At 39.3% G+C, this 18,988-nt stretch overlaps 1 protein-coding gene across 7 annotated transcripts in view; it reads left to right on the plus strand.

Annotated features, from left to right (window-relative positions):
• The window catches only part of LOC145512889 (uncharacterized), a 324,797-nt gene that overhangs the window by 205,846 nt on the left and 99,963 nt on the right, over positions 1-18,988 (plus strand). The window contains exon 4 of one of the 7 annotated variants that reach the window (XR_014058903.1): positions 2,997-3,880. The exons of the other annotated variants lie outside the window; for them this stretch is intronic. The gene's annotated coding sequence lies outside the window, so the exon portion shown is untranslated. Of the gene's footprint in view, positions 1-2,996; positions 3,881-18,988 lie in introns of those variants that run through there. 7 annotated transcript variants of the gene reach the window in all.

Raw genomic sequence — 18,988 nt, forward strand, 5'->3', positions numbered from 1 at the left:
GGGTGGAGGGAGATGGGTTGGTAGCAATAAACTGGTAGAACTAAAAAAAAAAAAATTCAAAATAGCGACTTTCCTGGTGGTCCAGTGGTTAAGACTCTGTACTACCAATGTAGTGGGCACAGATTTGATCCCTAGTTGTAGAACTTAAGATTCCACATGCCATGCGGCATGGCCAAAAAAAAAAAAAAAGAATAATAAAACAATTTTTAAAGAAAGAAATACTAAAAATTATTTTTTCAAAACAGTAACCAAAAATACTATAGGATGGTGTTTATTATAAATATGACAGTCATATATCAGGTATCAACCATGGGCCAACCACCATACAGACTTAGCCCATTTACTGTGTACATCTCAGCCAAGAGGAAACCCTGACCCCTCTTTTTCAGGGAAACTGAGGCACCAATATGCTTGATAGTTGGGCCCTGGTGACATAGTCAGTAAATCCATTTGCATCCATCTGACTCCCAGATTCCTTAAACTAAGGCACAGATTCTTTGTCACTATCATTATTGAAATTATATTACTCTAGTCTCTTTTGTGTCCTGGATATCCTAGTCAGCCACTCAACTGAGACACATGCCCTGACATTTGAGTGCTTTGCAGGTTGGCACGTAAGTCACCCCAGCCAAGAGAGTGGGAACTGGCATCTCTAGAAGTCCCACACCTCCCAGAGACTGTTGACAAGTTTGAGTTAAAGAGACTTCCCTCATGGTCCACCGGCTAAGACTCCATACTCCCAAAGCAGAGGGCCCAGATTTGGTTCCTGTCAGTGAATTAGATCCCTCATGCTGCAACTAAGAGTCCGCATGCTTATAACTCAAGACCTTGCATGCCGCGACAAAGTCGAAGATCCTCCACTGTGCAACTTGGGCCCAGCAAAACCAAATAAATAAATAAATACTAAAAAATAACAATCCATCAAAAAAGAGAAAGAGAGCCTTCTTGGAATGACAGAGCTAAAGATTTCCTGGAAGTCAAAGGCTGCATACTCTAGTAAAAGGAAAAATGCGTGGAGGAAACCTCTGATTTTTTTAAAGGTAATAATGTACCTGTAAAGAAATCCCTGGGTGCACTGGAGAAATAAAATTTGGCCTTGTCTCAATATCTGTAATGTAAATAGTGTAATAAGTTGAGCATGGAAGGGAAATCACTAGGGCCTCAAGGGAAAAATCTTTTATTGGACTAATTTGCTGTGATTAATTTATTATTAATTAATAACACTTTGAGAATCATCTGAGGAAAAGGATAACAAGGTGTAACTTAGGCCAGGGATAATGTCTTTCCTGTATTAGTTTAGTCACTATAAAGTGACTGGAAGATGACTAAAAATATCTAGAATACCTGTTATTTGGACAGACACTGTTTATACCTACTGTTTATAACTCATTGCTTTAAGTTCCGTGTATCTGTGCGCTGTGCCCCACCCCCACTTCCCCTCCTGACCCAAGGAGATCCTTAAAGGTACATATTGACTGTCTTCCAGAGCTAAGTGTAGTATCTGACAAGTATATGTAACTGTGGTATGATAAAAAAATAAATACTTGGTTTTGGTCCCAAGTTCCTGGCACAAAGCTCCTAAAAGCCTTGGAATTTATTGTCTCTTATATGCTAATGAGATGGCTCATGGAGGAGAACCCTAGGGAGCTTCTGGAGGGGGGCTTTTCACTGGAAAAACCTACCAAGTGGTTAACAGGGTTAGAACTTTCGGCCCCACCTCGGTGAGCGGGGCTGGAGATTGAATTCAGTGACCAATGGCCAGTGATTTAATCAGTCATGCCTATGTCATTAGGCCTCCATTAAAACCTCTAAATGATGGGGTTCAGGGAGTTTCTAGCTTGGTGAAAAGATTGATGTGCTGACAGGGTGGGGCACTCATTGACGGCATGGAAAGTCTATGCCCCACTCCCCACTCCAAATACATTGCCCTGTGCATCTCTTACATTTCGTTCTGCTGAGTTGTATCCTTTATAATAAACTGATGAATTATTCTAGCAAATAGCTGAACACAAAGTGCATTGCCGTGGGAACCCCTGAATTTTCAACCAGCCAAGATGAAGTGCAGAGAGTCTGGGGGCTCCCTTTCCAGCTGTCTGTCGTGGGGAAAGTCTTATGGGATTGAATCTTTGACCTCTGGGGTCTACACTAACTCTGGGCAGCTAGTATCAGAATTGAATTGGATTGTAGAATACACACAAGCTTCCCAGGTGGCTCAGTGGTAAAGAATCTTCCTGCCAATGCAAGAGACACAGGTTCAATCCCTGGGTTGGGAAGATCCCTTGCAGAAGGAAATGGCAACACTCCAGTATTCTTGCCTGGAGAATCCCATGGATAGAGGAGCCTGCCAGGCTATAGTCCATGGGGTCGCAAAAAGTCAGACATGACTGAGTGACTGAGCACGTTATGTAGTTGAAGTCCCTGAGCCCAGAGAGGGGATCTCTGGCTGAAAGTCTTGTAGAATACACAGTTGGTACAAGAGAATTAAGGATTAGGTTGTGGTTGTTTAGAAAAGACATTTGATAACAGAAAAAATATATAATGTTTTATGAATAAATGAATGAGTAAATGGAGGAATGAAAGAATCTTTGTTACTTGGTATATTTTATTTTTTTCATGCTCATGTTCAGTTGTGTCTGACTATTTGCAACCCTATGGCCTATAGCCTGCCAGGCTCCTTTGTCCATGGAATTGTCCAGGCAAGAATGCTGAAGTAGGATGCCATTTCCTGCTCCAGGGGATCTTCCTGATCCAAGGATAGTACCCACGTCTCCTGCATCTCTTGCATTGGCATGCAGATACCACTGTGCCACCTTGGTATATTTTAGTCACAAGTAAACAAAAACCTGATTCAAACGGACTTCAATACTAAAGAGAGCTTACTGATTCATGACAGTTCAAAGGTCCAGAGTAGGACAGCATGAGGCTGTGCTCTATGGAGTGACTCAATAATGTCTAGAAAACTGATTCTTTCTGTCTCTCTGTTCTTCCTTCTGCAGTGCCCAAGATGGTACTTAGCAACTTCCAGCCACTTTTCATTAAATTCCACAAGGAACAAATGACTGTCTTGGGGAATCCATTCCATCAAAATTCTGAGGATCACTCTGATCGGACCAACTAAGATCACATGCCCATCTCTGACTAGTCACTGTGCCTGAGAATGTCTTGGTTGGCTTAGTGTAGGTTACTTGGTAGAAGCAGGTTTCTTAGGACCTCATGCATTCTCAAACTGCAACTGGAGGTTTTGGAGAGAGGAGAGAGATTCTGAGAATTAACCAGCTACTCTCCATTCCATCTGGAATGTGCTTATATGATATAGCAAGTATTAATAACATGGTTCCTAAAGGATTCGTTTGTTTGTTTACTACCTTACTAGAAAAAGATTTTAATTACCTAACCCCTAACAAATGTTATATCCAGGAGAAGTCAGGCCTTACTACATGCTGACTATATATTATGTTCCATTTGGATCAAACCAATTGTACATCTGATAATACTTTGTAAAAACTACACAGCCTGTGAAAATATATGAGGTGATCCTGTGAGCAACCAGAGAATATAAGCACATATTGAGAATTGTGACAGACTTTTACTGTTTACTTTTACTTTTACTGTGACAGACTTTTACTGTTTCACCCAAGTTCTGTAACCAGCTTTGAATAAGTTTATTAATTACCCCAAAATTCACAATCAAATGGATTATTGATGAAAATCTAGACTTCATCATGACCTTTTACCAGATTTGTGGCTCATTTACCACTCAATAAAGGTAGGTGTGATAGCAAAAACCTCAGTGGCCAATTGGCACTCCCAGTTTTAGGCCTAAAGTTGACATACTTTTCTTCAAGAGCCAGATAATAAATATTTGAGGTTTTGCAAGTCATGTGGTCTCTGTTGAGAACTAATTCTCCTATAGTAATGCAACAGTAGCCATAGACAATGTGGCAATGAATGACTATGGCTGTATTCCAATAAAGCTTTATAAATAGGCACTGAAATTTAGATTTTATATAATTTTCATGTGTCATGAAACATTAGTAATCTTTTGATTTTTTTCCCAAGTGTTTAAAATATACAAACCATTTTTAGTTCATGGGCTATACAAAGCCAGGTGGCACGCAAGATTTGGCTCATGGACTACAGTTTGCCAACCCCCATTTTAGCTTGGAATGCTGTAAAACTATCAAATTTATGAAAGGGAGATGAAAAATGACATTACGTGTGCAGTAATTTGCACATTCACACAAAAAATCTTTCCCTACTTTGTTTATAGGTTCTATAAGTTTAATCCTTTTTTTTTTTTGGCCTCTTTCACTAGAATTTGATACCAATGGATGGTCCAAAATTGTCCAAATCATCAGAATTCACTTTTAAAGTAAAAAAGATTTAAGTTTTTTGAAGAAACGTGGGCGTGATTTCAGGTTATGACTATAATCAAGATTGGGCTGCATCTTTGTTGGAGCTGGTGTGAACTTAGCAGATCCATAACCAAACTCATCATTTTCTTCCCAAACTTACTTGCTGTCAACCATCCCTATTTTCATCAGTGGAACCCTATTTCTAGTTAACCAGGCTTGAATATTTAATCATTGTACAGAGAGCATTTTGTAGAAATCCAGTGTAATGAGCCTGCCTCCCTGGGCCCTGGAGGGACCTAAGCTATAATTAGCCAATCAGAGTACTATATTCTCAGCTACAGTGACTGGTTTAGGGATGGACCAATGACCCTAAGAAATAATCATACTCCTTCCTGGGACTTTGGTTAGAATTATCACCTTGAACTGAGTTTCTGTTACTGAAGAATCCAAGGAATCCTGACTAACTTAATAGCTATTTAACTCTTTTGATCCTCAATTCTCCTTCCCAGGTTTCCCCCATCTCTTCTAGTCAGTCACCATGCCCTCTAATTTATTGGAAGCAGTTTTCAAATCCACTCTTTTCTCTCTATTCTTAGTCATTTCACTATCACCTCCATCTATTTGTCATACTAGCCTCTATAGTATCATATTAATAAGTAGTTTTTTGACAGACAAGCCATATGTCACAGTGGTAGCAGAGTAGACTGGCAAGAGCGCTGGATGTAGAGTCAGTTGTTGTTCAGTTGCTAAGTCATGTCCGACTCTTTGCAACCCCATGAACTGCAGTAGACTAGGCTTCTGTGTCCTTTACTATCTCCTGGAATTGTTCAAACTCATGTCCATTGAGTTAATAATGCTATCTAGCCATCTCATCCTGTGCCACCACCTTCTCCTCTTGCCCTCAATCTTTTCCTAGCATCAGGGTCTTTTCCAATGAGTTGGCTCTTCGCATCAGGTGGCTGAAGTACTAGAGCTTCAGCTTCATCACCAGTCCTTCCAATGAATATTCAGAGTTGATTTCCTTTAGGATTGACTAGTTTGATCTCCTTACTGTGCAAGGGACTCTCAAGAGTCTTCCCCAGCACCACAGTTCAAAAGCGTAAGTTCTTCAGCATTCAGCCTTCTTTATGGTCCAACTCTCACATCCATACATGACTACTGGAAAACCATAGCTTTGACTATATGGACCGTTGTTGGCGAAGTAATGTCTCTGCTTTTTAATATGCTGTCTAGGTTTGTCATAGCTTTTCTTCCAAGGAGCAAGAGTCTTTGAATTTCATGGCTGCAGTCACTATCTGCAGTGATTTTGGAGTCTAAGAAAATAAAGTCTGTTACTGTTTCCATTGTTTCCTCATCTATTTGCCATGAAGTGATGGGGCCGGATGCCATGAGGTTTTTGAGTGTTGAGTTTTAAGCCAGTTTTTTTACTCTCCTCTTTCACCTTCATCAAGAAGCTCTTTAGTTCCTCTTCGCTTTCTGCCATTAACGTGATCTCATTTACATATCTGAGGTTGTCGCTATTTCTCCTGGCAATCTTGATTCCAGCTTGTGATTCATCCTGCCTGGCATTTTGTATGATATTCACTCTGTATATTAGTTAAATAAACAGGGTGACAATATATAGCCTTGATGTACTCCTTTCTCAGCTTTGAACTAGTCCATTGTTCCATGTTCAGTTCTGTTGCTTCTTGTCCTGCATACAGGTTTCTCAGGAGGCAGGTAAGGTGGTCTAGTATTCCCATCTGTTTAAGAATTTTCCACAGTTTGTTGTGATTCACACAGTCAAAGACTTTAGCATCTAAAAGCATCTTCTACCCATGTCCCTTTTCCTTTGCCATCTCTGTGCCCTGTGCCAAGGAATATGGCATGGACACCAATCCCAGGGGACTGGCAGTTGACTGGTTGAGCCCTGCATGGATGGCAATTTCAAAAGTCAGATGGAAATGGAACAGAAGAATGGAGAAAGTTGGAAAAATGACCCTGACCTTTGTGATTAGATCCATCTTTAGAGATGAGGTTGGCTGTATATATGTACCACATCTTTATCCATTCATCTGTCACTGAACATTTAGGTTGCTATGCAATGGAATATTACTTAGCCATAAAAAGGAATGATATTGGGTCATTTGTAGAAATATAAAGACCTACCTAGAATCTGTCAGAGAGTCTGAAGTAAATCAGGAGAAAAACAAATACTGTTTATTAATGCATATATGTGAAATCTAGAAAAAAAATATAGATGAACCTGTTTGCAGGGCAGGAATAGAGACCAGATGTAGAGAATGGACCAGTGGACACAGAGTGGGAATGAATTGGGAGATTGGGATTGACATACATTCACTGCCATATATAAAACAGATAGCTAGTGGGAACCTGCTGTATCGCGCAGGGCTCAGCTCAGTGCTCTGTGATGACCTACAAAGGTGAGATTGGGCGGGGTAGGAGGGAGTCAAAGAGGAAGGGGATATATGTATACATATAGCTAATTCACTTCATTGTACAGCAGAAACTAATAAAACATTGAAAAGCAACAATATCCCAATTGTAAAAAAATGAGGTGGGCTGGAGTAACTCTAGGATGAAGTGTGGTCATTGGAGTTGTAGCCCCAGGACCTCTTGTAGTTGGGGGAGGGGGGATTATGCAGCGCAGAGAGGAGAGAAACACAGGATATATGACACTATTACCTTAATTAACAAGATGATCCACCAAACCAGAATGAGGTGACCAAGAAGCTTGAGTGAACTTTACCAGTGTTCTCAGCCCAATCACATCCAGCAAACACAAATCAGTTAGGACAAGGCTAAGAGACTCCTAACACACAGCCAGCGCAGAGCCCACTACCTAAATGTTTAAAACCAGCTCTTTCCTAGGAGGCAGTTATAACTGAAGCTGGTAGTCAAAGAGGAGGCCACAGAGTTGGATGCAAACACCAAGACATACAATCTTCTTAAAAAGCTTGTTTACAAGTATATAAACAATAGACCCCGGTAGTTAGATTGTAAAAGATATGTGGGTACCCAAGCATATTTTTAGAAAGTATCACTAAAGTTTGAGCATTAAAAGCTCACAAAATGATCCCTTCATTATTTGGTTTCATCAGCAATAAATAAAATCATATTTACTGAGAAAGTTAAATCAGTCTTCTTTCTTCCCTTCCCCTCCTTCCCTCTCTTGCTCCTTTCCTTCTTTTTATCCCATTCTTTCTAAAATCAAGTTGAAATTACTAAACACCTTCTGAGTTATGCTTCGATCAGACAGAGACTGCAAGGGAAGAAAAAGACACATAGGTTGGCAGTTTTCTTCTAACTACAAGAATACATTCTTGCTTAGAGTTTGTATTGGATTAGTTGCTCTTATTCCCAGAAGACTGAATTAATTGTGGATGAATCCAGGTTGGTTTGTTCTACCTTGAAGTCCATTGTTTTTAAGGGGTGAGGAGAGGCATGTGACAGTGTTCCATTGTGACTTTTTGGTGTCTGATCTGACTGAGATCGAAAGCAAAAGTTGTTGTGGGTTAGCATACAGGGTTTTTTTTTTTATTTGTATTAATTTATTAGCTGCTCTGGGTCTTCGTTGCTGCATTCAGGTGTTCTCTCGTTGCAGTGAGCTGGGGCTACTCTTTGTTGCAGTGCTTGGGCTTCTCATTGCAATGATTTCTCTTGTTGCAGAGTACAGGCTGTACACAAGTGAGCTTCAGCAGTTGAGGCATGTGGGCTCCATAGTTGTGACTCTCAGACTTTAGAGCACAGGCTCAGTAGTTGTGGCACTTGGGCTTAGTTGCTCTACAGCATGTGGAATCTTCCCATCCAGGAGTCAAACTGTGTCTCCTCCATCGGCAAGCGGATTTTTATCCACTGCACCACCAGGGACGTCCAAGGGTTGTTTTTGGTGTTTTGGTTCTATTGAAGGTGATCTCTTACCCAGCCTTACCCCTCACCCACTCCCAGCCCCCCCATAAGTTAAATAGAAGTTTTTTTAGGAAGAAAATGCAATTTAGTGAGTCATAACTCATAGTAAAGCTGGGAGGAGTAAGAGAAGTGACAAAATCATAATTAGATTGGCAGCTGCAAAAATCCATCGTGTGTCTGAGCTAGTTGGCTTAAAGCCAGCAGAGGGTACCCTCCTTCTCTCTCTGCAGACCTTAGTGAACTTGCTATAGCCCTTGGGTCTGAGAACTTGTGTGTGTTTTGCTGCCTTCAGTAACAAAAGTGTCCTTATTTTAAAGGGGCTTTTATTGAGAGTCCATTGGGCATTGATATTGTTTCCTAGCTGAGTAACCTTAGACAAATTAGTTAAATGCCCCATGCTTCAATATTTTTATCTGTAAAATGGGCATAGTAAAAACCTGTTACAATGGAATAATACTTGGCCATAAAAAGGAATGAAATTGGGTCATTTGTAGTGATGTGGATGGACCTAGAGTCTGTCATACAGAGTGAAGTAAGTCAGAAAGAGAAAAATAAATATCATATATTAACACATATGTATATAATCTAGAAAGATGGTACAGATGTGCTTGTTTGTAGGGCAGGAGTAGAGATGCAGATATAGAGAATCAACTTATGGATACAGGGGAAGGGTAGGGTGAGCTGAACTGAGAGAGTAGGATTGACATATTTACACTACCATGTATAAAACAATTGCAGCAAATGGCATTATTTTGTTCTGTTTTATGGCTGAGTATTGTGTATATGTACCACAATGTCTTTACTCATTCCTCTGTCAATGGACATTTAGATTGCTTCCATGTTCTGGTTACTGTAGATAGTGCTGAACTGAACACTGGGATGCATATGTTATTTCAAATTACGTTTTCTCTGGGTGTATGTCCAGGAATGGAACTGCGGGGTCATATGGTAGGTCTATTTTTAGTTTTTTAAAGAAACTTCATACTGCGTTCTCCATAGTGGCTCTGTGTCAATATATGTTCCTACCAACATTGTAAGAGTGGTTCCCTTTTCTTCACACCCTCTCTAGTATTTTTTGCTTGTAGATATTTTGATGATGGCTGTTCTGATCAGTGTGAGGTGATACCACATTGTAGTTCTGATTTCATTTCTCTAATAATTAGTAATATCAAGCATCTTTTCATGTGCTTTTGACTATCTGTATGTCTTATTTGGAGAAATGTCTATTTAGATCTTCCACCCATTTTTTATTGTTTTGTTTGATATTGAGCTGCATGAGCTTTTTGTATATTTTAGAGATTAATCCCTTGTCAGCTGCTTTGTTTGCAGATATTTTCTCCCATTCTGTGGGTTGTCAGGACAATTTTTAATAACGATTTTTTCTTTACTATTCACCCATCATTAACAGTAATGGTAACTTAAGTTTGCATGGCACTTCAAAGTGCTTTCATCTGCTTTGCTCCACTTGATCACTGAGACAAGCCTTTGAGGCCACCTTATTCTCTTCTGAGAGAAGGGTAACCGAGAGAGAGCTCAGAAGGCTTTCTCAGAACCATTTAGGTAAAAGTAGGACTCAAATTAAGGTCTTCTGAGCAAAATAATCTTCTGGAAAGATCTTGTTTATACATGTGATGCTTAGTGATATTTGTCGAATTAGATTAAATGACATTGAGTTGAATTGGCTGGAACTAAATTAAAAGGAGGAGATGTGTTGGGGGACCCTTTGAAAGGACCGTGCTAGCAGAATCGTCAGGTTTTCATCCAGCTTCTCTTCCTCCCAGCCTTCCTCTGTCCCTCCTCTTATGTCTCTCCTCTCATTGTTACGTGAGCCAAGCTGAAGGTAGGAGTGATCAACTCAGGGGATGGTAGTTGGCATGGTTGGCATGATTTGGGAACTACAGACAAGTAATTGTGAACAAATTCATTTGGTTCCATGCTTTTTCCCACCAAAAAGCGTTGATTCGAATTCAAGAGATGATCTCCACCTTAGTCACAAGTTATGGCACTCTCTCTGCTTGTTTTTCTCCCCGGGTCCACTCCAGGCTGCCTGGATGTTCTTCAACTGACAAGCACCCCATCAGCACCTGTGTCATTTCTCACAGAGCGTGAAGCCACTTGACTAAAAACAAATAAGAGCCGGAGAACCTAGAGTGGGGAAATCAGACATCAAAGTGTCATATAAGAAAGGTTGAAATGAAATGCTGCGTTAACAAGACAAAATCAGAAGCTCAGATTCCTTGGCCATCACCACCCCAGGGGACCCTTCCTACCATTTCCCACCTTGAGAATTACCATCTCATAGCTGCTGAAGAAATGACGTAGTAACACCTGCTGTGAGCCTGGACCTTCTAAACCAGGGGTCCCCAACCTCTGGGATCTAATCCAGATGATCTGAGGTGGTACTGACGTGATAATAGAAATTAAAGTGCACAGTAAATGTAATGCACTTGAATCATTCCAAAACCACCTCCACCCCAGTCTGTGGAAAAATTGTCTCCCATGAATCTGGTTCCTGATACCAAAGAGGTTGGGGACTGCTGCTCTAGCCTCCTGGCAGTCTGCTGGAGGACCACTTGTTTACAATGTCAGGAGGGTATCACAGAGTTATGGAATGGTTCAGACTTGAGGGTGGATCCCTTTCTCCTCAGACCTGGGGCTAAACAGTGACCATTCCTTTTAGTTACTCAAAGTACCCCCCAGCCCCCCTTCAAAGAGCTACAGCTTGTCATGCTTTCTAAACTGCCTTACAATGAGGTAAGCTTACGTTATCAGATAAAAGCCTTCATTTTGATAATGTCAGTACTTCTGTGATTTCTAATTTTTTGTTGTGTTGATCTGGCACTGGTGGTAGTACTGAGTTTTTTTTTTTACTTTCAGAACTTGGTTTTGATATTGTTAAATTGCTTGGATGTAGATAAAGGAAATCCCGTGGACAGAAGAACCTGGTAGGCTACAATCCATGGGGTCACAAAGAGTCAGACATGACTGAGCGACTTCACTTTTCACTTTCATGCACTGGAGAAGGAAATGGCAACCCACTCCAGTGTTCTTGCCTGGAGAATCCCAGGGACGGGGGGGCCTGGTGAGCTGCTGTCTGTGGGGTCGCAGAGTCGGACACGACTGAAGCGACTTAGCAGTAGCAGCAGCAGATAAAGGAATGTATCAGTGGGATTCATCAAATGAATAAAATAATTGACTTACTTGGAATCTCTCTGGACTTTTCCAACTCTAACATTCAGTGTCTTCATGATTCTTTCAGTGTCTTCGTGATTCTAAGTCCAGCAGCATTGCTCTGGGTCGAGGGCAGAGAGCAATGGAAATGTAAGAACTGAAGCAGAATCCTAAATTAAATCACATTATTGAATTTTCAAGGAGCAGGAAATTCCACATGTCAATGTTAATGTATTTTACATCATAGTTAGGTATAAAAGACTCACTGCAATGGTCTTTGTAAAACTAGCAAATCAAACAGACAGACAAACAAAAAAGCAAACCTAAAAACATTCAAAATGCCCCAATCAGGAGAATTCATTTAGTTGGCAGGCTATACAACCATTAAAACTGATGGTTATGGATATTATGTATTCTCATGTTATGAAAACACGAGGAAAAGTGAGATATACAAAGCTATATATACTGGTTATAATTATGGAAAATATTGAGAAATTGGTTATTTTAATATATGAATAGGAACATATAGAAAAAACACTTCTATTACAGAGTTGTAATATTTTTACAGTAAAGTCTAAATTTCTAAATGAAATAGAACAAAAGCAAATACACATTGAGAAATCAATATAAATCTCTTCATAAGCACCACCATTTCTCAGTGCAGTGAGATTCCAAGTAATTATTTTATGTGATTTATTCAGCATCTGTCATTTTAAGAATTGGATAATGTTTGGCTCCAAAGCAAAGAATAATTAGCAATATAATTAATCAAATTGGTGTTTATATTTCTATGTCAAAGTTAATCATTTTCATTTTCTTGTTTTATGGGAGGAGTTTGCCTTTTATTAAAGCTAATAGCATCCAAAGTATTGCAAATGCATTTCAAAGGTTTAAATTGTACAAACTTAGTATCACAGCTGAAATGTACAGTCAGTGCTCTCACTTACTGACACCTGGAAAAAGGCAAAGCATTTTTAGTTAAACTAAGGAGACTGCATTCATAACTCCCATTCATTCAACCAGTTATTCCTCTGTGTTAGGGACAGGAATCACGGCATATATACCATCTGGACTAATCAGATAGTCATTAGATTTCATCCTTGTCTGTTGTTCCTTACTCTACCCTGCTGTCTCCCTCCCCACCAACACACACACACACACACACACAAGGATGAGAACTCTTCACATCCTCCAGGAAGTCACAGAAATATAAGATACAGACTGACTCATCCATTGAGCATGGAGTGTTGGATAGTCATTTGTCGGTTTTTTTCACCCAGTATGAAATCACATCAGGAATCTTGAGACAGACCATTATTTCAGGTTATTGTTGTGGCTGTTTTGTACCTGACATAAAATATCACAGCAGCCAGGGTGATAGGGAACTTTTCAATGATCAATTTATTGAAATGGTTATAGATAGACCTTCAGTCTATCAAACATATGTAAATAAATAATATATATGTTGACATTTCCAAGTGAGCAGACCCTTGCCACTCTGTCTTTTACTATGGCAAATCTAGCGAGGGAGTTGAAATGCTCGGTGTTTTCCTGTTGTGTGAAACCATTCTTGGCTGTAATGTCTCTCCAAGGAGCTGCTCTAATTAATGTAAAACACTCTAGATACTACTTCATAAATACTAAGCTTCCTCTAAGTGGCACAAAATTAAGATCCTCTATTGAACAATTTCTCTATATGCTCCTGTGTGTTGGAATCATAGACCAATACATTGTATTTCAGAAAGGAAGGGAGAGAAATCAGTAGTAAAAGCAGAGTTTGGAAACATTTATTTCTGCAAACCAACAGTTCTTTCTGCACTTACAGTGTACCTTAGTAAGCCCAGTCAACAGGAAACACTCTGGGGGAGAAATTATTTGAGTCAATAAAAATATACAGGCTGCCAGAAAGAAAACCAACAATACAGTATACTAATGCATATATATGGAATCTGAAAGATGGTAACGATAACCCTATATGCGGGACAGAATGAGAGACACAGATGCATGGAACAATTTTATGGACTCTGAGGGAGAAGGTGAGGGTGGGTCGTTCTGGGAGAATGGCATTGAGACATGTGTATTGTCATATGTGAAACAGAGCACCATTCCATGTTCGATGCATGTGACAAGGGCTCGGGGCCGGGGCAGTGGGATGATCCAGAGGGATGGGAGGGGGAGGGAGGTGGGTGGGGGGTTCGGGAAGGGGAACACATGTAAACCCATGGCTGATTCTTGTCAATGTATGGCAAAAACTATTACAATATTGTAAAGTAATTAGCCCCCAAGTAAAATAAATAAATTTATAAAAAAAAAAAAAAAAAAAAAAAAAAAGAAAACCAACTCCTAGTTGCATGAAATAGCCTTGAATATTGATAAAATCAATCAAGTTGACACTGAACAGTGAGGGGGTTAGAGACACTGACACTATACAATCAAAAATCTACTACAGCTCCATATCTACGGTTTCATATCAGTGGATTTAATCAACTGTGGACATGCAGTACTCAACTATGTATTTAGTGAAGAAATTCCGTGTAAGTGGGCCTGTGTAGTTCAAACCTATGTTGTTCAAGGATCCATAGTATTTCAGGCTGAGTGGGGTTTTCTTTGGTAACAGAAAATAGTGTTTCTTGAAGGAAAGGGTACATTTTTGAAAGTTTTTTCCCCCTTCTATTGTTATTGACTCATTGGTCTAGAATTTCTCTGAAGAATACTTAACATAACTTGTAAGTGCTCTAAAGTTCTAAAAATACTATCCAATAGTGGTGAGAGTCTTCCTGATACATTGTGTTTTAATTCCTTTGAGTTTTCCATTAAGATATTTATTTCTTGGTGTGTTGTCATGTTGATGTGTTACGTACTGAGCCTGTATACGTGTATTTGGTTATCTGTAGTGTTAGTGTCTTCATATATATATTTGCTAACCAGAGATTAACCAGACCATTAACAGCTTAAAAACAAATAAGAATAAAATACATTTTCAAATAGTAAAAAAAAAAAAAAAAAATATACAGGCTGCAAAACATGAATCAGAATCACAGTGTCTCCAAACAACAGATATTTAAAGAATGCTTTTTATCTGTGAGCTTCATCTGCTCTAATTAATGCTCTGAGTTTGTTCCTTCAAAAGCTTGCAACTGATTTGACATCGGTTATTTGCAGACACAGGCAAAAGGAGGCTGCCTCCAAAGAACCTTTTGTCCGTATATTCTTGAAAATTTCTGGGAGGAAAGTCTTATAAGGAAGGTTTTATTTAGCCAATTATAATTGTTTCATGGATGTTTTCTGATACCTTTCTTATTTTACCATTCTGATCAGTTTATTGCTTATTATCACTTACGGTGAGTTTGATAGCTTATGGTTATGAAACAGCCAGCTATCTCTTCAGTATCTTTTATGTAGCTGTAGGTCTGAGCTACCTCCTGTCCCCTGCTCCAGACAGCAGTCCCACAAATTAAATGAAAAATAGTGTCGAATACAACCTAACAAATCTCTAAGCTAAAATGAAAAGCGTTCAAGGTTTGGATGTATCTGGAAAAAGTGCCAGACACATTTAAAAAATCCAATAAAAAGCCCTCCCCATACTTCCTCCTTCAGATCAGATCTCATTTAGACTACAAGTTTTAGGAAAACTGGTTCATTCCTTTGCAGTCACATCTCAAAAGCTGAGAAAACTGCTGCTTTATTTTTCCCCTGCTCTGTCTCTGAAAGCAGCTCGAACAGCCACCTTAAGCTTTGTAAGGTGTTGACAACATAAAAATCTATAAAGGTCGTCAAAACAAAAATATCAGCCATTGAAGATGAAGGACAGAAATATCTCCACAAGATTATCTTAGTTAACACGGACACATGTGGCTTTTTCCACCCCACCCCACCCAGGAATGAGATATGAAAATGTAAGAAGATCTAACTTGAAAAATCTAACCAAAGAATATCTCATCTCTTGATTTTTACTTAACAAATTTACAGCCACAGTGCTCAGATAGGGTAGCTATCACAAAGTGTGTATGTATGCACGTGCATATATGGGAGAGACAGAGAAAGAACAGTGCTGAGCAGGTGAGGTTGAAAGCTGAGCTTTCACGTCTGTTGTGACACCACTGACCAGATATTAGTTGAAAGAAGAAAACTGGATGACCCAGATGTGATTCTGGTCTTTGAAAACAAGCATTTATATAACCCGTGCCAAGCAGGGAGGTAAGAGGCTAGGAGATGTGTGTGATATACTGATGTTTATAATGGTATAGATAAAGATTTGTTTAAATCAAAGTTATTATCTTAGACTTGAGTGTCAGTTGACCACCAGGAGCTCCTTGAGACTCCTGAGGCCCACATAGTGACCCCCCACTCACAGTCTTCCCCTCCCCCATTTTTCAGAAGCCAGAGGATGCCTGCTGCATCTTGCACTGTAGTGCAAACAGATCCCCGCAAAGAGAGAGGAAGACAAAATGAATTTAAATTCCAAAGGGGTTCCAGTGCCGGTTTCCTAGTCCCCGAGTCAGCAATGTGTTTGTGAAAATTCAGCCTTTTTGTCTCCCAGTAAAAAGGGGCTAAATCTACATCGGTGGCCCAGTCTCGGGTTGCTATTCTTTGCATTTTCTATTCGAGTGAATGAGAGTGAATGAAGTGGCCGGGACCCTTCATTTGATCTACTCAATTGCATAAAGTGACAGAATTCTAATATATTTGTTTAATGCTCTTCAATGGGCTTTCACTTTTTTGCTTGCAAATGAAGCAAAGTTTCATCCCCCTTTAACACCGGGACATATTTCATAACTCAGGCCGTGGTTTGAAGTGATCTTGAGAGGAGTTTTAGATTCAAAAAGTGGGAAATAAAGAAACAGATGTGAAGTTATTGTAAATTCCTAGAGTGGGCTCTGGGGCTATTGTGCCCCCACGGCGGGCGGTCCAAGGGCTGTGCCTTTCATGCTGTAATTGAAACATATTAATTAGATAATTTGTTGTTAGTTTAAACGAAACAAATGCATCCCTTTTGAGGCTTCACAGCTGGTGGGTTGGATTGTTTTTGTTTTGTTTTTGTTTGGGTGTCTCTGTGTATATGTGGCTTTAGGAGAAAAAAATTAATTGACATTTATATTAAGAATTGGAGAACAGATTCTGATCCTGTTGTTACTTAAATGGGTATCTTTTTATAAAGGGAGTTTCCATTTGCAAAAGTATAAACTCTCCCTGAACACCCCCCCCCAATCTGGCATAAACTAATGTAAAACCTCCTGTTAGAAGCACTCCCCTTGGATTCTTTCCCCCTCCCACCTACCACTTGAGCACCTGGCCAGATTTATGCTTCCAAGACACTCAATGTTCTCATCTATTTTAAAGGAATTAAGCTCGCTGCTGTAATATTTAAGCCATTCCAAGGATCATTTACTAGCACCGCTCCTGCTAGTCTTCAGGCTTCTCAAAACCCCCAGCCCAGGCAATAGGAACAGTGAGAACTTCAACAGCTTCTCTCTCTCTCTCTCTCTCCTCTCTCTCACGCACAAAACTCATCTATTGTGTAAGCATTTCCCCAAATCACAGAGAAAGCCACTTAAAAACACAGTTGAGCACAGAAGCATGTTAAACACCAAAAGTAACAGAAGAGTCCAGTTTTCAAATCAAAAACCTAAATTAAAAAAATCAATATTGTCCAAATTTACAAAATAGAAAATAATATAGCTTAACCCCATTCTCAGGGTGGGATCCTGAACATATACACCTTACTGCACGGGGTTGTCTCTTCCAGTTTTATTTTAAAGCTATGTGTATTGACTTTGGACTTGAGCCAGGTGAAAAGTTTTAACATGACAAAGAAAGCCATTGAAGGTATAGAAGTTATAAACTTCCTTATTTGTGGGGTACTTCAGCTGAACTGGGTGCAAGTCTCAAAGCTGGAGTTGGAGTGGGGTGGAGGCATGTGTGTTTGGGCTGCCTTTGGATTCCTGATGAAGGTCAAAATATCATCAATGGATTTTTTACTTTACTCATTCAACTTCGTCTGAGAAAAGATGCCTGCAGTGGTGAAAGGAGGACTCAACAATGCCGAAGTTATTTCATTCTTTGCAGTACACCATGACGAACTTAACAGCTGAAAAGCACATTTTCAAATGCTGACTTGAAATCAGTCCTTTGCTAAAAATCAGAAATAGGACCTGCATCTTACTTGCCTCTATTTATTAAATGTGTGTTTGTACATATCACTTGCCTCTAATTTCTATTGCTGCTACTAGGAAGAGCATTTTACCTATGTAAGCTGAAAATTTATAAAACGTTTGAGGCCCATGTTAGCCCTTTACGCTCCCTTCATTCTCAGTTCAAATGCAGTGTTAGTGAATTCCAGGAGATTAGAATATTCCAGAGATGGCTTTTAATTTTATTTTGCGGAAGTAGTGAAAATGGTATTTCATTTTTTTAAACTGTAGATGATTTCTGCTTGGGAACAAAGTTTCAAGAGTTTCCTGGCCCAGGGTGGATAAGTTTTCCAGGCTTTCTTTAGCTGATCGTGTTGATATAATTGTGAATTGGGCTTGATGAATGAGTTTAGTTGTCCCCTGTCTGACGAGCTTTAGTGGCTTCATGCATTTTAATCAGTCCAATGATTCATTTATTTTCCACCTTTTTTTTTTTTGGCTGTGTGTGGGATCCTTCCTTTAAAAAAAAAAAAGTCACAACAGGATTAATTACCCTTTGCATTAATCCTAATTTTTTTTTCAGATAACCCTCTGAATATATAAAGGTCGCAGGTGCTAAGGGTTCTCCTAGTGCAGTATAGTCATGATTTCTGGGTGGGTTTCTCTGTGTTGCACAAGGTCTCTTGTTTAATCATTTTACACAGTAAAGTGTTAATCACCATTTAAGTTTGTCTTTGTCTTGTAACTTCATTAGTTGAATACACACCTCACTCTGGAAATACGGTGACCCCCTTCAATAAAGTTTTAATTGGCCTTGAGCCATACATTCTTGGCAAACTTTAATTCTCTGCAAAAATCTGAAGAAAAGCAAATACTTACAGTCAGGTATTTAACTTCATTCATTTCTTTAAAATAAATGCACCAAGTATTATTTTCCCAGATGAAGGATTAAAGAGAAATCTATTCAGTTAAAAATGAACAGGTTTCTTGACAAGCTAGGTGGACTTTTAAGTAACTTCTGAAAAAGAAAATTTCAACGACTGCAATAATTTAAAGGACCAAGGAAATGAAGGGTAGCTGCAAATAGATGTATCAGAATATAAATATTGAGTAGGCAAATTTGCTTTCAAGTTCTGTATCTCCATATCACCTCTACCTGCTTTCTATAGAAGCCTTATATTCATACAACTACTGTCTATTTTATAAAAGGTATGTTTTAAGATAGACAAATATAAAGTACTATTTTTTTTTCATTAGCAGTTTCTCTTTCAGCACTGCACCTGTGCACCTGATCTATACTAGAGACTAGATTACTTTGTCTCTGTCTCTGGGCAAATGTCTTCAAGAGTCCATCTGAATAATTTCTCCCCTAGTCTGCAAGTGCATAAGAGGAGGTTTGTTTTAAAAATAAGTTATGGAAAA

Source organism: Giraffa tippelskirchi, chromosome 7 (assembly GCF_054371585.1).
Source record: "Giraffa tippelskirchi isolate mGirTip1 chromosome 7, T2T-mGirTip1v1.2.pri, whole genome shotgun sequence".
Classification (NCBI taxonomy): Eukaryota; Metazoa; Chordata; class Mammalia; order Artiodactyla; family Giraffidae; genus Giraffa; species Giraffa tippelskirchi.